This window comes from Lissotriton helveticus, chromosome 7, assembly GCF_964261635.1.
Source record: "Lissotriton helveticus chromosome 7, aLisHel1.1, whole genome shotgun sequence".
Lineage (NCBI taxonomy): Eukaryota > Metazoa > Chordata > Amphibia > Caudata > Salamandridae > Lissotriton > Lissotriton helveticus.
Window position 1 is genome coordinate 918,661,752 of NC_136068.1, and position 12,621 is coordinate 918,674,372.

The following is a 12,621-nucleotide window of genomic DNA, read 5'->3' on the forward strand; positions in this document are numbered from 1 at the left end:
TATAGAGCACTTGTAGATATGGTATTTCACAACTCTTTGGTGGACCCATGGGTCAAGTTACATCCACACTTAGATGGCAGCACGTTTTTTTCAGCTCCGCATAAAACCCTGGTCAGGCTAGGTTATTTCCTAATCTCTAATTCTTTGACTCAGGGTGCACAAATAGAGAAGCAACCTCGGATCGTATCAGATCATAGCCCTCTGGTACTGATCTTGAGATTGGGCCAGGTACAAAGAAGTAGTACGTAGTGGACGTTTGAAAGAGCCTTATTAAAAGATCCAAGTTATAGGGAATAAATGGAGGAGTGGATTAAATGTTTTGGGGAGATCAACAGAGGGTCTGCACCACCAGGTGTGGTGTGGGATGCCTTTAAGTCCGGGATACGGGGCGAGACCATGAGCTTTGTCTTAGCAAGGCAGAAGAAAGAAAGAGTCAAATTGGAGGAAGTAAGGCAGAAGTTGTTAAAAGAGGAAGAAGTGGCCTCAGCTATACTACAAAATCGCTCGATAGAAATACATCTTCTAAGAATCATAGCGTTGAAAGCGGAAGCTATAGAAGGCATTGCCAAGAAAGCAGCAATTAATTATCTAACTAGGAAAGAAAATGCATATGAATTGAGTGAAAGGGTAGGGCACATCCTGGCTGTACGCACTAGGCAAAGATTAGCTACATCAGACATTAAGGAGATTAAGGATTCATTGGGTAATTTGGTCAGGGAGGCTGACTTAGTTAGAGAAGTATTTAGGAATTATTATACAGTCTTGTATACGCCCGAAGAAGACAGGAGCACTGAGGGTATAGCAAGGTATCTCAGGGAGATTCATCCTCCAACCTTGTCTGTTGAAGAAAGAGATGTTTTAGAAACCTCATTACATTTGGACGAATTTAATGCAGCTCTGAGCAGCTTGCCATCGGGAAAGGCAGCAGGGCCGGACCAGATTCCGGTAGAGTTCTATAAAGTTTTTAAAGGCTCATTGCTGGTTGACATGGTTAATATCAGGGTACAGGCACAAAGGGGGCAATCAATTTCGGAGTCATGGGGCGGGGCTGATATTATTGTAATTTTGAAAAAGGGGAAGGTTCCAACAGCCCCGGGGTCATACAGGCCGATTACATTTATGAACGCCGATGTTAAACTTTATTCTAAAATGTTAGCAAAAAGACTGTCGGGGATTATTTTTTTTTTATATTTTTTTTTTTATTTAACAGTAAGACAAGAGTAGGCAATACAAACATCAGGTGTTTCGCAATGAAATACAGAATAAGGACCTGGCGAGGGAAATATACAAACAATAATCACTGTAGGAAGTAAAAGGTCCATCCCGGGTATACATAACGGAGACAGGAAATAAGCAATCTGTGAATCAAGCAAAGAAATCCCACCCGCGCGACCTCATCCACAATGTTACAGGATAATTAAGTCAGCGAAGACACCCGGACAATAAAGGATTCGTGAAGATAAACAGCCCATCTCTCGTAGAAGGAAAAGGGAAAACAAAAGGGGGCCATAGAACATAAAAAAGGCAAAATAAAAAACCCCACCCCTAACCCTGCACCCCTGCAATGGCTACGGCCTAACCCCACTAGCAGCGTGCCTGTCGCCCAAGAACTACCCTAAAGGAAGGGAAAAGAGAGAAAGCGGAGGAGGAGAAGCAGACACACTCCCGGTCTCCCATACCCCCCGCCGACAGCGACCACCCGGAGACATAATAAAACCAATATTCAGCAAGTATACAAACCAGTCAAGGGAGGATAAACAACAGCCACCCAATTCCCATCACAATATAGGCACAACCCCGGCATTACGAAAAGCTATTATATCGGAGCCCAGCAATAAAGTTCAGCCCTGGCCAGTACGGTCCGTCAGAAGAGTCGTTGCCACTCGAGCCGCCATTGTGATGGAAAAAGCAAAGCGTCCACTAAAGTTCTTCCCAGCACAAGAGGATCGAAAACAGGATAAAAGTTCACGGCTCGAACCAGGAAAGGTGTCCAAGAACAGAGAGTATCCGAAACCATCGACAAGGAACTCGTAGCCACATGGAAGACCGTCCATAGATGCTTTAGGTGGCAGCAGGGTCAGGCAAAAGACGCTAGCGAGAAGCACGGGCTGGCCAGCCGGTAATAGGGGACCGTCAAGATTCATAAAGTCCGGGTTATGCACAGGGACCTCGACCTCTGAGATGCAATGCACCGCTGGCACCATCTCCAGCTGGGAACCAAACGAGGTATCGTCCTCGGGTGCCAGGATACCGTCCACTTTCACCATGAGTATCCGGAACACAGCGGCTGTGTGCGAATGGAGCGCCCCAATGGCGGCCACAACGGCCCGTAGCGACGGCGTGCCCTCCGTCCGCTCCATCCCCTCTCAGTAGGAGACAGAGCCGGACTCGAACCCCGGAGGTCGGCTGCTCCGGAGTCACAGGCCACGCAAATCTGATCACAAGTAGTGGGCGCTCCCCGTCGTACAAAACACACCTTCGCCGTCAGAGAGGACCCCAGCCCGTCGACCCCGAAGGGGCAGCAAGGTCTCCGGGCACCGGGCCCCCACCACAGCAGTCGGCGTGGCACGATGGCGTGTCCCGGGTGTGGATCGTTCAAAGGATTGTCAGAAAAAGTCAACAATTTAGGCACTCTTCGGGAGACCGGGCTCAGTCCAGGTCTCACGGCCGATGTTGTTCAACTCTGACTCGGGTAGTCTAGAAATCGAGGCCCCGGCTTCCACACGTTGTTAGGCCGAGAAAGGAAACACGACGTATCTTCGTCAGCCGATAAGGTAGAAATCTCGGGATTGCACTTTCGGAAGCTGTAGACCTTCATAAACAAGGAAATCAGGTGTAAGATCAGGATGAAGGACAGGATAATCGAGCTGCTGGCGGAGGTCGGTGGAGCCGGGAGCTTACGCGGCCATCTTGATTCGTAGCGTAGCTCCTCCATCTAGTTTTGCATTGTTGATTTCGAGGCACACGCAGGTCTCCATCTACGAAATTAGCCCCCACCGCAGTGACATCAGCCCCCAGCTCTGCAGATTGCCAAAATGCCCGGTAGCCAGTCCGGGCCCTGCATGGTGCCCCTCATCTCTATATCGACCCTCGCTCATGTATGTGTCATTTATTTTACACTGCTGCTCAGCCCAATGTAGGGTGTTGAGCACTTTAGCTCACACACTTATTGTTCAGAGACAATGACTCATAAGTATGTAAATCAAAGTATAGAAAATGCTGCTTAAGACAAGGAAGGCTACAAGGTGTATGAGCCACATGGCATCCATACTGGTAGGTACTATATGCAGGGCCACTGGAATTATGCGGCAGGGAGGGCCAAATTATGCTGCAGGGTTGACTAAATTATTTGGCAAGAAAAAAGAATTTATGCAGCATAAGCTGCACATTTTGTCATAGTATTACCATATTATTTTCTCATTTTTGCACATTTTAACACTTTCTGGTCAAAGGTTGCACCTCATTAATACCTGTATAACACCAAAATATAGTAATATGCAAAGGAAGGTGACCAGTCAACCTTTACATAGGGCCTTTGCAACACATCGCTGCCTTTTTAGTTATTTTTTAACCATTTGAGGAAGAAACTTTTAAAATTTAGAATTTTTAGCTATATTCAGCTAATGATGGATTATGTGGCACATGTGGTAAATCCATAATCATGCGGAAACTGTTGAAGCCGCACAATCACATAATTTCAGTGACCCCGAAATACAAACTGTGGGTATAACACATAACCTAATGGTTGGGGTTGTCTTTACAATTATTATACAAATAAATACTTTGCTCTGCATGTTACACTTTGTGCTTTACAAGAGGCGCATTATGCCTCTATGCTTCTTTATGATGAGTCAAAACCGGGATTAGTGAAACCTCAGATCTCTCCAAGAGATACATTAATCATCAGAGTTAAATAGACATTTTTGTTTTGGCCCAAAAATTGCAGGCGCGCAAAGCACTCAGAAGGCTTTTGATAAAGATCAATTCAAAAATGGTCAGGCTATTCTGTTGATGTTTCCTAAGTTAAATTTGCCCGGCGTTAGACGCCTCTAATACCATACGAAGTTATCCAATAAAGAGGCAGGCGCTGGAGACAGGAAGACAGGAAACAGGTTTTATTCCGACGGAGTAGAACACATCAGATCGGACAACAAGGTATCGTCTCGAGGTGCTCTCTCAGCCTCTCTGAGACCTGGTCTTTTATACCCTGGTTTAAGACATGTGAACGCTCTTTATTACAACAAAGACATTGTGAAGTATGAGAACGACATCCCCGGCACCCCCCCAGTTCCGGCCCATTCCAACACATGACAACAGTAGAGGCCCTTTCCCCTCATGATTGGGAGGGGGCTATCACACAGCTGAGTGTTCTGCCGATTCCTTTGGAATGTGTGCGCCTGATCGAATCTCAGGGGGTGGGGAGGTCATGATCAATAGTGGCTCCTTTCAGGAAAGGCGAGTGCATACAGTAGTGGGCAATAAACTGTATCCTCGGGCTAAGGGATGACCAGCGGTTCGTACAGGCAGTCGGGCTCAGAGGAAGGGGTCATCAAAGGAGGGGTATTCATGGACGGAAAGGAGGTGTTGGTCAGGCGCGGGGTGTGATTCCCTGAGACAGAGTCATGGGAGGGGAGGGTTCATGACTTGTGCATGTGAGTGCGGGGGCAGCCAGGGTGCGCGGGGAAGGCTTGCAAGGTTCAGGGAAGTGTGCTGACGGGCGATCGTGAACAGGGAGACCATGGTACCTAAAATGGCTGTCGTGTATGTTCATACGTGAGTCGGCAAGATGGCGTAGATGATGTTCAGTACACGAACTAAAATTCCACAGTCCTCCATTTAACATGTCTCGCCAGCTTGTCAGTTCGGATCGATCCCCATGAGACCACGCACCTCTATCTCGTATAGGGGACTCATGTGCTCAGTTTTAAAGTCCAAAGTCTTAGGGCACATACAATTGGAAATGAGTGCACATAAAGGTGGTAAACATTGAATACCTAAGCAACACCCACACAGTATCATGATTGGTATCAATATAAACGTGAACAATCTCCATCCCCAGTTCTTCAAAGTGTCCCAGAACCAGCCTCCAAGCGACCATCCTTCCTGCTCCTGGTGAACCTCTGAGGACAGTCTGTGGAGGTGTTCGATTGCTTTGTAGACTGAAGGTGAGTTATCTGGCACATAGGTGCAACAGCTGGAGCCGATGATGCGGCCTGCTCCTCCACGGTCGGCCAGAACCACATCTAGAACAAGACGGTTTTGAAGGGCCACCAGGCGGACTGCCTGAAGCTCAGCCGTGTTGTTGGCGAGGATGCCAGCGGTGATGTTAATGGTTGTTTCTACTGCCTGAGTCAGGTGTCGGATAGCGCGGCTATTTGCCATTGGGCCCCACAGAGGAACAAGTCCCTTCGCCGCATCCAGGAACTGTGCTCCGGTGGAGTCGGCTTGTCCAATGTCTCCGGCGCGCTTTTGCCGGTGATGGTAGGCTGGAGCCACATACGTGGGAGGAAGAATGAAGGCGATGTAGCACGTACCCCTCCAGCCTTTTGGAAGCCAAGTGTAAGCTTTGATGCCACAAACAAAGTACATATTCGGGGAAGCAACAAAGGAAGGGGGGTCAGCTGAGACCAATGTTTTGGTGATGCGACAGGAACTGTGACCCACCAGCTGCGTTCCCTGGCCTTCGAGGCATACGAGTCCTGTGACATTGATGACAGACAGGGCCACGGTCAGGGTGGCAGCCGTTTGTTTCCGCAGGTGGGAGAAGGTGGGTCTGGCTGGATTGTGGAGCACTTGCATTTCGACCCTCTCTTTGGCAGGGATGTTCGTAAGGAAGGTTGAACCTGAAATTGCAGGACAAAAGGGGGCAGACGTCTTTCCTGTTTTGTTCAGCCAGAACCCATAGTAGAAGTGTGACACTGTTTGACCGGAAGCGGCGTTGTCCTTGTGGCTTTCCTGCATGAGGATCAACCAGGCGAGGCAGGAGCCGTGAACTGAGAAAGAAGAAGGGATGAAGGGGATGGAGTGTCCGGTAGCATGTGGGAGCAACCCACAGATCCAGCAGTTCGTGGCATTTGCAGCAAGGTTGTGCTGGTGCAACAGTTGTACGAAGGAATTGTTCCAGAACTCCTTACGCCTTTCTCGGACCTGAGGTGAAAGGGTGATCAGGTGGTGCTCTTTCATGGTGGTTGGCTGGACAGTGGTTGGCAACATCTGGTGAGCGGGTGTGCTTTCCTCCAAGATCCAGAAGGAAGTCATGAGGAGGAGGCAAAAGAGGAAGACAATGAAGAAAGCGATTGTCTTTGATTTGTGCAAATTATCAGTCTTTGGGTTCCTGTAGTGGGTATTTCCTGTTGCTTCCGACGTCTTCTTATCTGGCGCTTCCATCATCTTCTTATCTGGCGCTTCCATCATCTTCATCTTCAAGGTGCTCGGTAGTGGGCAGAACCACAGACTTCGTTTAGCTTCTCTCCGGGTAACCCTTGGTTGCTTTGGGTCACCGTTCTGAGATTTTTAACTTAGTCAGTGGCCTACTTAGCCGAAGCTCCCTCCTTTCGACGCAGGAAATACCCTTCTCGGGATGGCACAGTGGGATCAGAGTGTTTTGCAATTTCAAGTGCCTCGGTATCAGGATAGCAGTTCAGTGATGGTCGGTCTTTGTTCAGGAGCTCTTCTTGGGTGCTGACGTTGTCTGTCGTGGCCAGGGTCGACGAGACCTTTTTGCAGTGGTGTGCATGCAGCCAGTGCTTCTTCCCCTCTACTCGAAGAGCCGTCCGAGTGGTGATCAGTACTTGCCAGGGGCCCGTCCACCGGGGTTCCAGACTCCTTGCCCGTTGAAAGTTCCGGACTAGGACGTACTCTCCCGGTTGGATATCGTGACCGGGACCCCTGGAAGCATCGGGGATGGCCTGCTGCACCTGTTGATGAATGACAGACAACGTTTTAGTTAATTTGTATAAATAATCTGACAGCAGGACGTCGGGGACGTCGTGAATGGAGGTCGGTTTGGGGGCAGTCCAGAGGTTCATTGGTCGCCCAAATACAACTTCGTAGGGGGTCAAGTGGTGCTTAGTGGGAGTGGAGCGCATCGATAGTAATGCCAGTGGAAGGGCATCTGGCACTTAAGTCCTGTGGTGGCCACTATTTTTGACAGTTTCAGTTTCAGTGTAGCGTTGTGTCGTTCAACCAGGCCAGCAGATTGGGGGTGGAAGACTGCATGGAACCTGTTTTACCCCCAACCCCTTCAGGATTAGTTGGATAACTTCAGCTATGAAGTGGGGGCCATTGTCGCTCCATAAAATTCGACAAAGGCCGTAGCGAGGGAAAAACTCTTTCAGTAGTACTTTGGCAGTAGTCATGGCAGTGTTATCACGGGTCGGATAGGCTTCCACCCATTTGCTAAAGGCACATACAATGACTAATACGTACTTCAAGCCTTGGCACCTCTCCAGTTGGATGTAATCCATCTGGAGGACCTCAAAGGGGTGGTCGGGGATCCCAAACCCTCCCCGGGGTACCACAGTTCCTTTTCCGGGGTTGTGTTGTAGGCAGATAAGGCACTGCTGGACCAGATGTTTTGCTGAGTCGGGGATCTTGTTGTTGTGCCAGACTTTGGAAATGAGTTCAATCATGGGGGCAGAACCTATGTGTGCAGGGGAGTGTGCCATTGTCAGTATGGGGATCAAGTATGAGTCGGGCAGCAACCATTTGTTCGTGTCTTTTGTCCGCCAGCAGCCTTCATCGTCCCTTAGACCCACCCGTGCCCATTCAGTCAGTTCGAGAGGTGTGCTAGCCGACTGGATGTCCCTAATTGTTTCCCTAGCGTCAGTCCATTTTTCTGCTTGTGACCTGGTCACATACATGCGTGTCGTTGTCCTATTCTCAGCTGTGGTTCGGGCAGTGATGTCGGCTAGTGCGTTTCCCTGTCCAACTAAATCTGTCACCTTCTTGTGTGCCTGGCATTTGATCACTGCTAATTGTTTGGGGAGAAGAACTGCTTCAATCAGGGCGGAGACTAGATCTCCGTGAAGGATGGGCGTACCGTGGGACGTCAGGAATCCCCTTTCCCTCCACAGGAGCCCAAAATGATGAACCACCCCGAAGGCATACTGGCTGTCCGTGTAAATGTTCGCCGTGGTTCCTGCTGCTATGATACATGCTCGTGTGAGGGCAATTAGTTCGGCCGCCTGTGCGGATCGTTGTGTGATGCGAGCTGTTTCAACTACTGTTCGGGCTGTAGTCACCGCATAGGCCGCTGAAGTGGTGCCGTCTGGGAGTTTGATACAAGAGCCATCTACCCATAGTTCTCCATCAGGATCTGTAAAAGCAATGTCTCGGAGGTCAATTCTACTCCTAGTCTGTTCGTCCGTGAGGGTCACACAGTCGTGTATAGGGGGCACATCGGGGTCATTTTCGGGCAAGGGTAACAGTGTAGCAGGATTCAATGTCGTGCATCTCTTCAGAGTGATGTGGGGTGCAAGTAGAGTCAATTTGTATCCTGTTAGTCGTGCGCTAGTCAGGTGTTGAGTCTTAGTCTGGTTCAAAAGGGTGTCAACTGCATGGGGTACTAATACCGTGAGAGAGTTCGAAAGTACAATTCCCTCACTCTGGCGGATAGAGACAGCAGCAGCGGCTACTGCTCGAAGGCAGGCAGGTAGAGCTCTGGCGACTGGATCAAGAGTGGCAGAGAAGTAGGCACAAGGGCGCTGTTTGGCGCCGATGGGCTGAGTTAGAACAGACAATACGCATCCCTCCCTTTCGTGAGTGAAAAGGGAGAAGGGCTTGGAGTAATCTGGTGTTCCTAGAACGGGTGCCGAGCAAAGGGCATCCCGCAGCTCCTTAAAGGACGCTTGGCATTCGGAGGTCCAAGGGAGTGGGAAAGGGACATCTTTGGCCAACAGGGAAAGTAGGGGTTTTATGATGAGACTGAAATTTGGTAACCATTGTCGACAAAAAGACGTAAGGCCCACCAATGAACGGACTTGTTTCTGCGTTTTTGGGATGGGGGTATCTAGGATGGTTTGGATTCGGTCGGGCTTAAGTTTCCTCCCTTCTTTGGACAGGAGATGGCCTAGGTATGTCACTTGGGGCTGGCAGAACTGCAGTTTCTTTTTGGAGACTTTGTGGCCATTCTCCGCAAGAAAGTGCAAGAGTTGGATAGTGGCTGTGATTGCAAGTGGAGTGGTGTCGGCCGCCAAAAGGATATCATCGACATATTGGATCAATACCACTCCATCTTGTAGCTGGACGGCGTCCAGCTGTCTTTTGAGGGCCTGGCTGTAAATGCTGGGACTTTCAGTGTAGCCCTGGGGAGCTCTACAAAATCGGTATGAACGGTTTTTTAAAGTGAAGCCGAAGAGATAACGGCTGTCTGGATGGATGGGGATAGAGAAAAATGCATTTTAAGATCAATAACGGTGAAGGTGGTGGCAGTGGATGGGATGAGAGTCAGAATGGTGGCGATGTCTGAGACTACGGGGTACTGTGGCACCACCACTTTGTTGACTTTTCGCAGGTCGATGATGAAGCGGTACGCTTTCTCATCTCCCTCACCTTGCTTCTTAACAATGGGTAGGATAGGGCTATTGCAGACATTACTAACCACTTCCTCTACCACTCCTGCGTCTACCAAGGACTGAATAATCGCTACCAATGCCTTCTCGCCTTCGGGCGATATCCGGTACTGTGGGAGTTTCGGGAGTATTGCATCTGGTCGAACAGTTATGTGTACAGGATCGATCATCATTCGTCCTACATCCGAGTCGTTTCTGGCCCATAGGTACAGGGGTAGGGTATCGAGCAAGGATAGGTCAGCATCTGTTATGGTGTACATATGTCGTGCGGGGTAGGGTCTGGACATGCTCGGGTTGTCGTACAGGATGACTCGGACTCCATCCGGGGAACACCTAATAGTAGCTCGGAAATGTTTCAGTAAATCAATACCCATAATGGCGTCAGGGGAGTTGGAGGAGAGCAGAAATGTTGTGTCAGTGGGATTGTTTCCTAGGTCAAAGGAGATAGGTACAGACAGGGGATTAGTGGAGGGCGTTCCATCAAAACCTATCGATGTAATGTGTGAGCCAGACAAGGGTGCCCTTGGAATCAGTCGCTTTGATAATACACTACGTGTCGCTCCAGTGTCTACCAAGAATGGAGACTTTGTACCCAGGACCTTAGCAGTGACGTAAGGACCTTGCTGGTCAACACAGAGCTCGACTGGATCTCTCCCTTGCCCCTGGCAGTCCTATGCAGAGTTGTGAGCATTGTTGCAGTCGGACTGTTGGCACTGATTTTGTCGGGGTCGGTCAAATGTGTTTGGTCTGCCAGGTCTGTCATTGGTGGTGTCGTAGGTCTGCCCTCGCCCCTGCCCTCCAGTTTTTGGGCCATTTGTCATGTCCCTTGTCTCTTTATTTTTAATCATTTCCCGAAGGGCCAGGCATTGAGACTTCCAATGTCCAAATTCTTTGCAAAATGCACACTGGTTCTCATCGAGGTCGGTTCGTGGAGCGCCAGGTGTGGGGTTGCGGTCTCTAGGGGGCGAATTCCTAGGGGCATTCGACTGGTAGTTTCCCCTATACCGTTCCCTTCCTGTAGTCACTCCCTGCAATTGAGCAATCATCACTCGTTCCTTTAAGTCCTTTTTCTTTCTCTCAGTCGCCCTCTCGTTCTCGTTCTTTTGGTGTTCGTAATACTGAGCCATCTGAAGGATAGCTGCAGGTTTGGAGGCTCCCCAACTACTCTCACTCGTCTGTAACTTTTGGGAGACCTCTTGCGATAGCCCTTTTACGTAGTTTTGCACGAATAGGTGTTGTCCGGTTGCGGTGGTCATGTCTTGGCCACTGTAGTCGGAGAACACTGTTTCAAATCGGGAGAAAGATTCTGGTACGTCTTCCTGGGGTTTCTGACGGCAACCCGTGACTACCGACCAGTCTACCTTCTTCTCTGGGATCAACGTCTTTAGCTTCTGCACTATTTTGTCGGGGAGTTCCAGTATGTCTTTTACAGGTTTCTTTCCGGGCTCTCGCTGCCTATCTAGTTCATTGAGTTGTTTCCAGGTGTGTTCGAACAGGTCTGTGTGGTCGGCTTTCCGGATTTGCTTCCACACATCGGCCGGCAGACACAACCCGAAAAACAAATCGATGTCCGATAGAGTCATTATGGTTGAGCCCAAGGCTGTGCCTAGTTCGGTATAAAATGCTGTAGGGTTCTTTCTTAAATCGGGCAGGGTTTGCCTAAAAGTTAAAATATCTTGCAGATCCCATGGTTGGTAAACCCAGTTGTACACAACCCTCCCTTTTGCATCTGCGTGGTTGATATCATCGTTTGTTCCCTGACCTCTTGGGGGAACCCAGTAGGGGGCGGCTTCTCTGATAGGCATCATAGTGTTGCCTGCTTCTAATGGGGGTTCAATCGTCTCAGGGACTTTGATCTTGACCTCTGGTTTCTGTTCCGCGAGGTGGCGGAAAACCTCAAGCGTTTGCATGAAGAGGTCCGTCACATCGCTCTCAGTCCCATCTCCAACATCGACCCTTCTATATAGAGCCGTCAGTTTAGCAGGACCCTTATTCTGGTACCTATCCTCATAGGCGTTCAGGGTGTGGTAGCTGAACCGTAAAATGAAATGCCGTCTGTGACTACCGGCATGTGAATTGTGCATATTCATCGTATATTCTTCGCTCTCCTTCCGTTCTACCAGGGTCTTTGCTATCTGGTCGATTCCATCCCGCTCATCTTTGCTCAACCTATTTGGCCTGGCTGTTAGCTGCCTGCTAGTCTCATGTTCATCTGCTGTTGTTACCAATGCGGCTGGTGCGAAGGCCGTAAGAGCCGGGGCACTAGCGCTAGGGTCACCCTCGCCTGCATTTTGAACTGGTGAGTGTTGTGCTAGAGGCTGGCAGGGAGCATAAGGAGGGGGCATGTAGATAATTGGAGGACCGAGCAGTAACTCGTCATTTGCCTGCTGTTTGGAGGGCATCTCCGGGTAGAGCGTAGGGGGGGTCCTGACAGGGCATTGGCCTGCCAGTCCTGATTCTTGTGTTTGTTTAACTTCCTCTTTTCTTCTTATTTCTTCATCTAGTTCTTTTGCGGCCAGATGGGCTGCTTTTCATAACTCATTCACTATTTTTGCTTCTTCTCTTTTCCTTCGCTGTTCTGCTTCTTTGCGCCACATGCCAATACTATCGAGCATAGTGGGCGTTGCCTTATTTATTTTTACAGCTGCTTCTAGTGTTTTTATTTTATTTTCATCAAAAGAACCTATCAGTGGCCACTGACTTTCAGGATCCTTTTTTGTATATTTATGCCATAACTTACTATAAGCTATAGCGACTAGTCCTTGCTTAGTAAACATGTCCTTATTAGGGGTGCCTTCCAGTGGAGCTGGATGGTTCATCTCTAATAAGCGGTCCGGGTTGACCCAACTACTAACCAATGGGGAGAAGATAGGCATGACGGATTACAATGGGGGGCAAAAGCCTGCACTACCCATCTTTTCACTACTTGCAAAGACTGGGCAGAATATTCTATTCTACGTTGTTTGCAAACAGAGAATACCTCCAGAAAGAACCAATTCCAAACAGTCAATGTTTGGACAAACAATCAATCAATAAGGAATAAAAATAG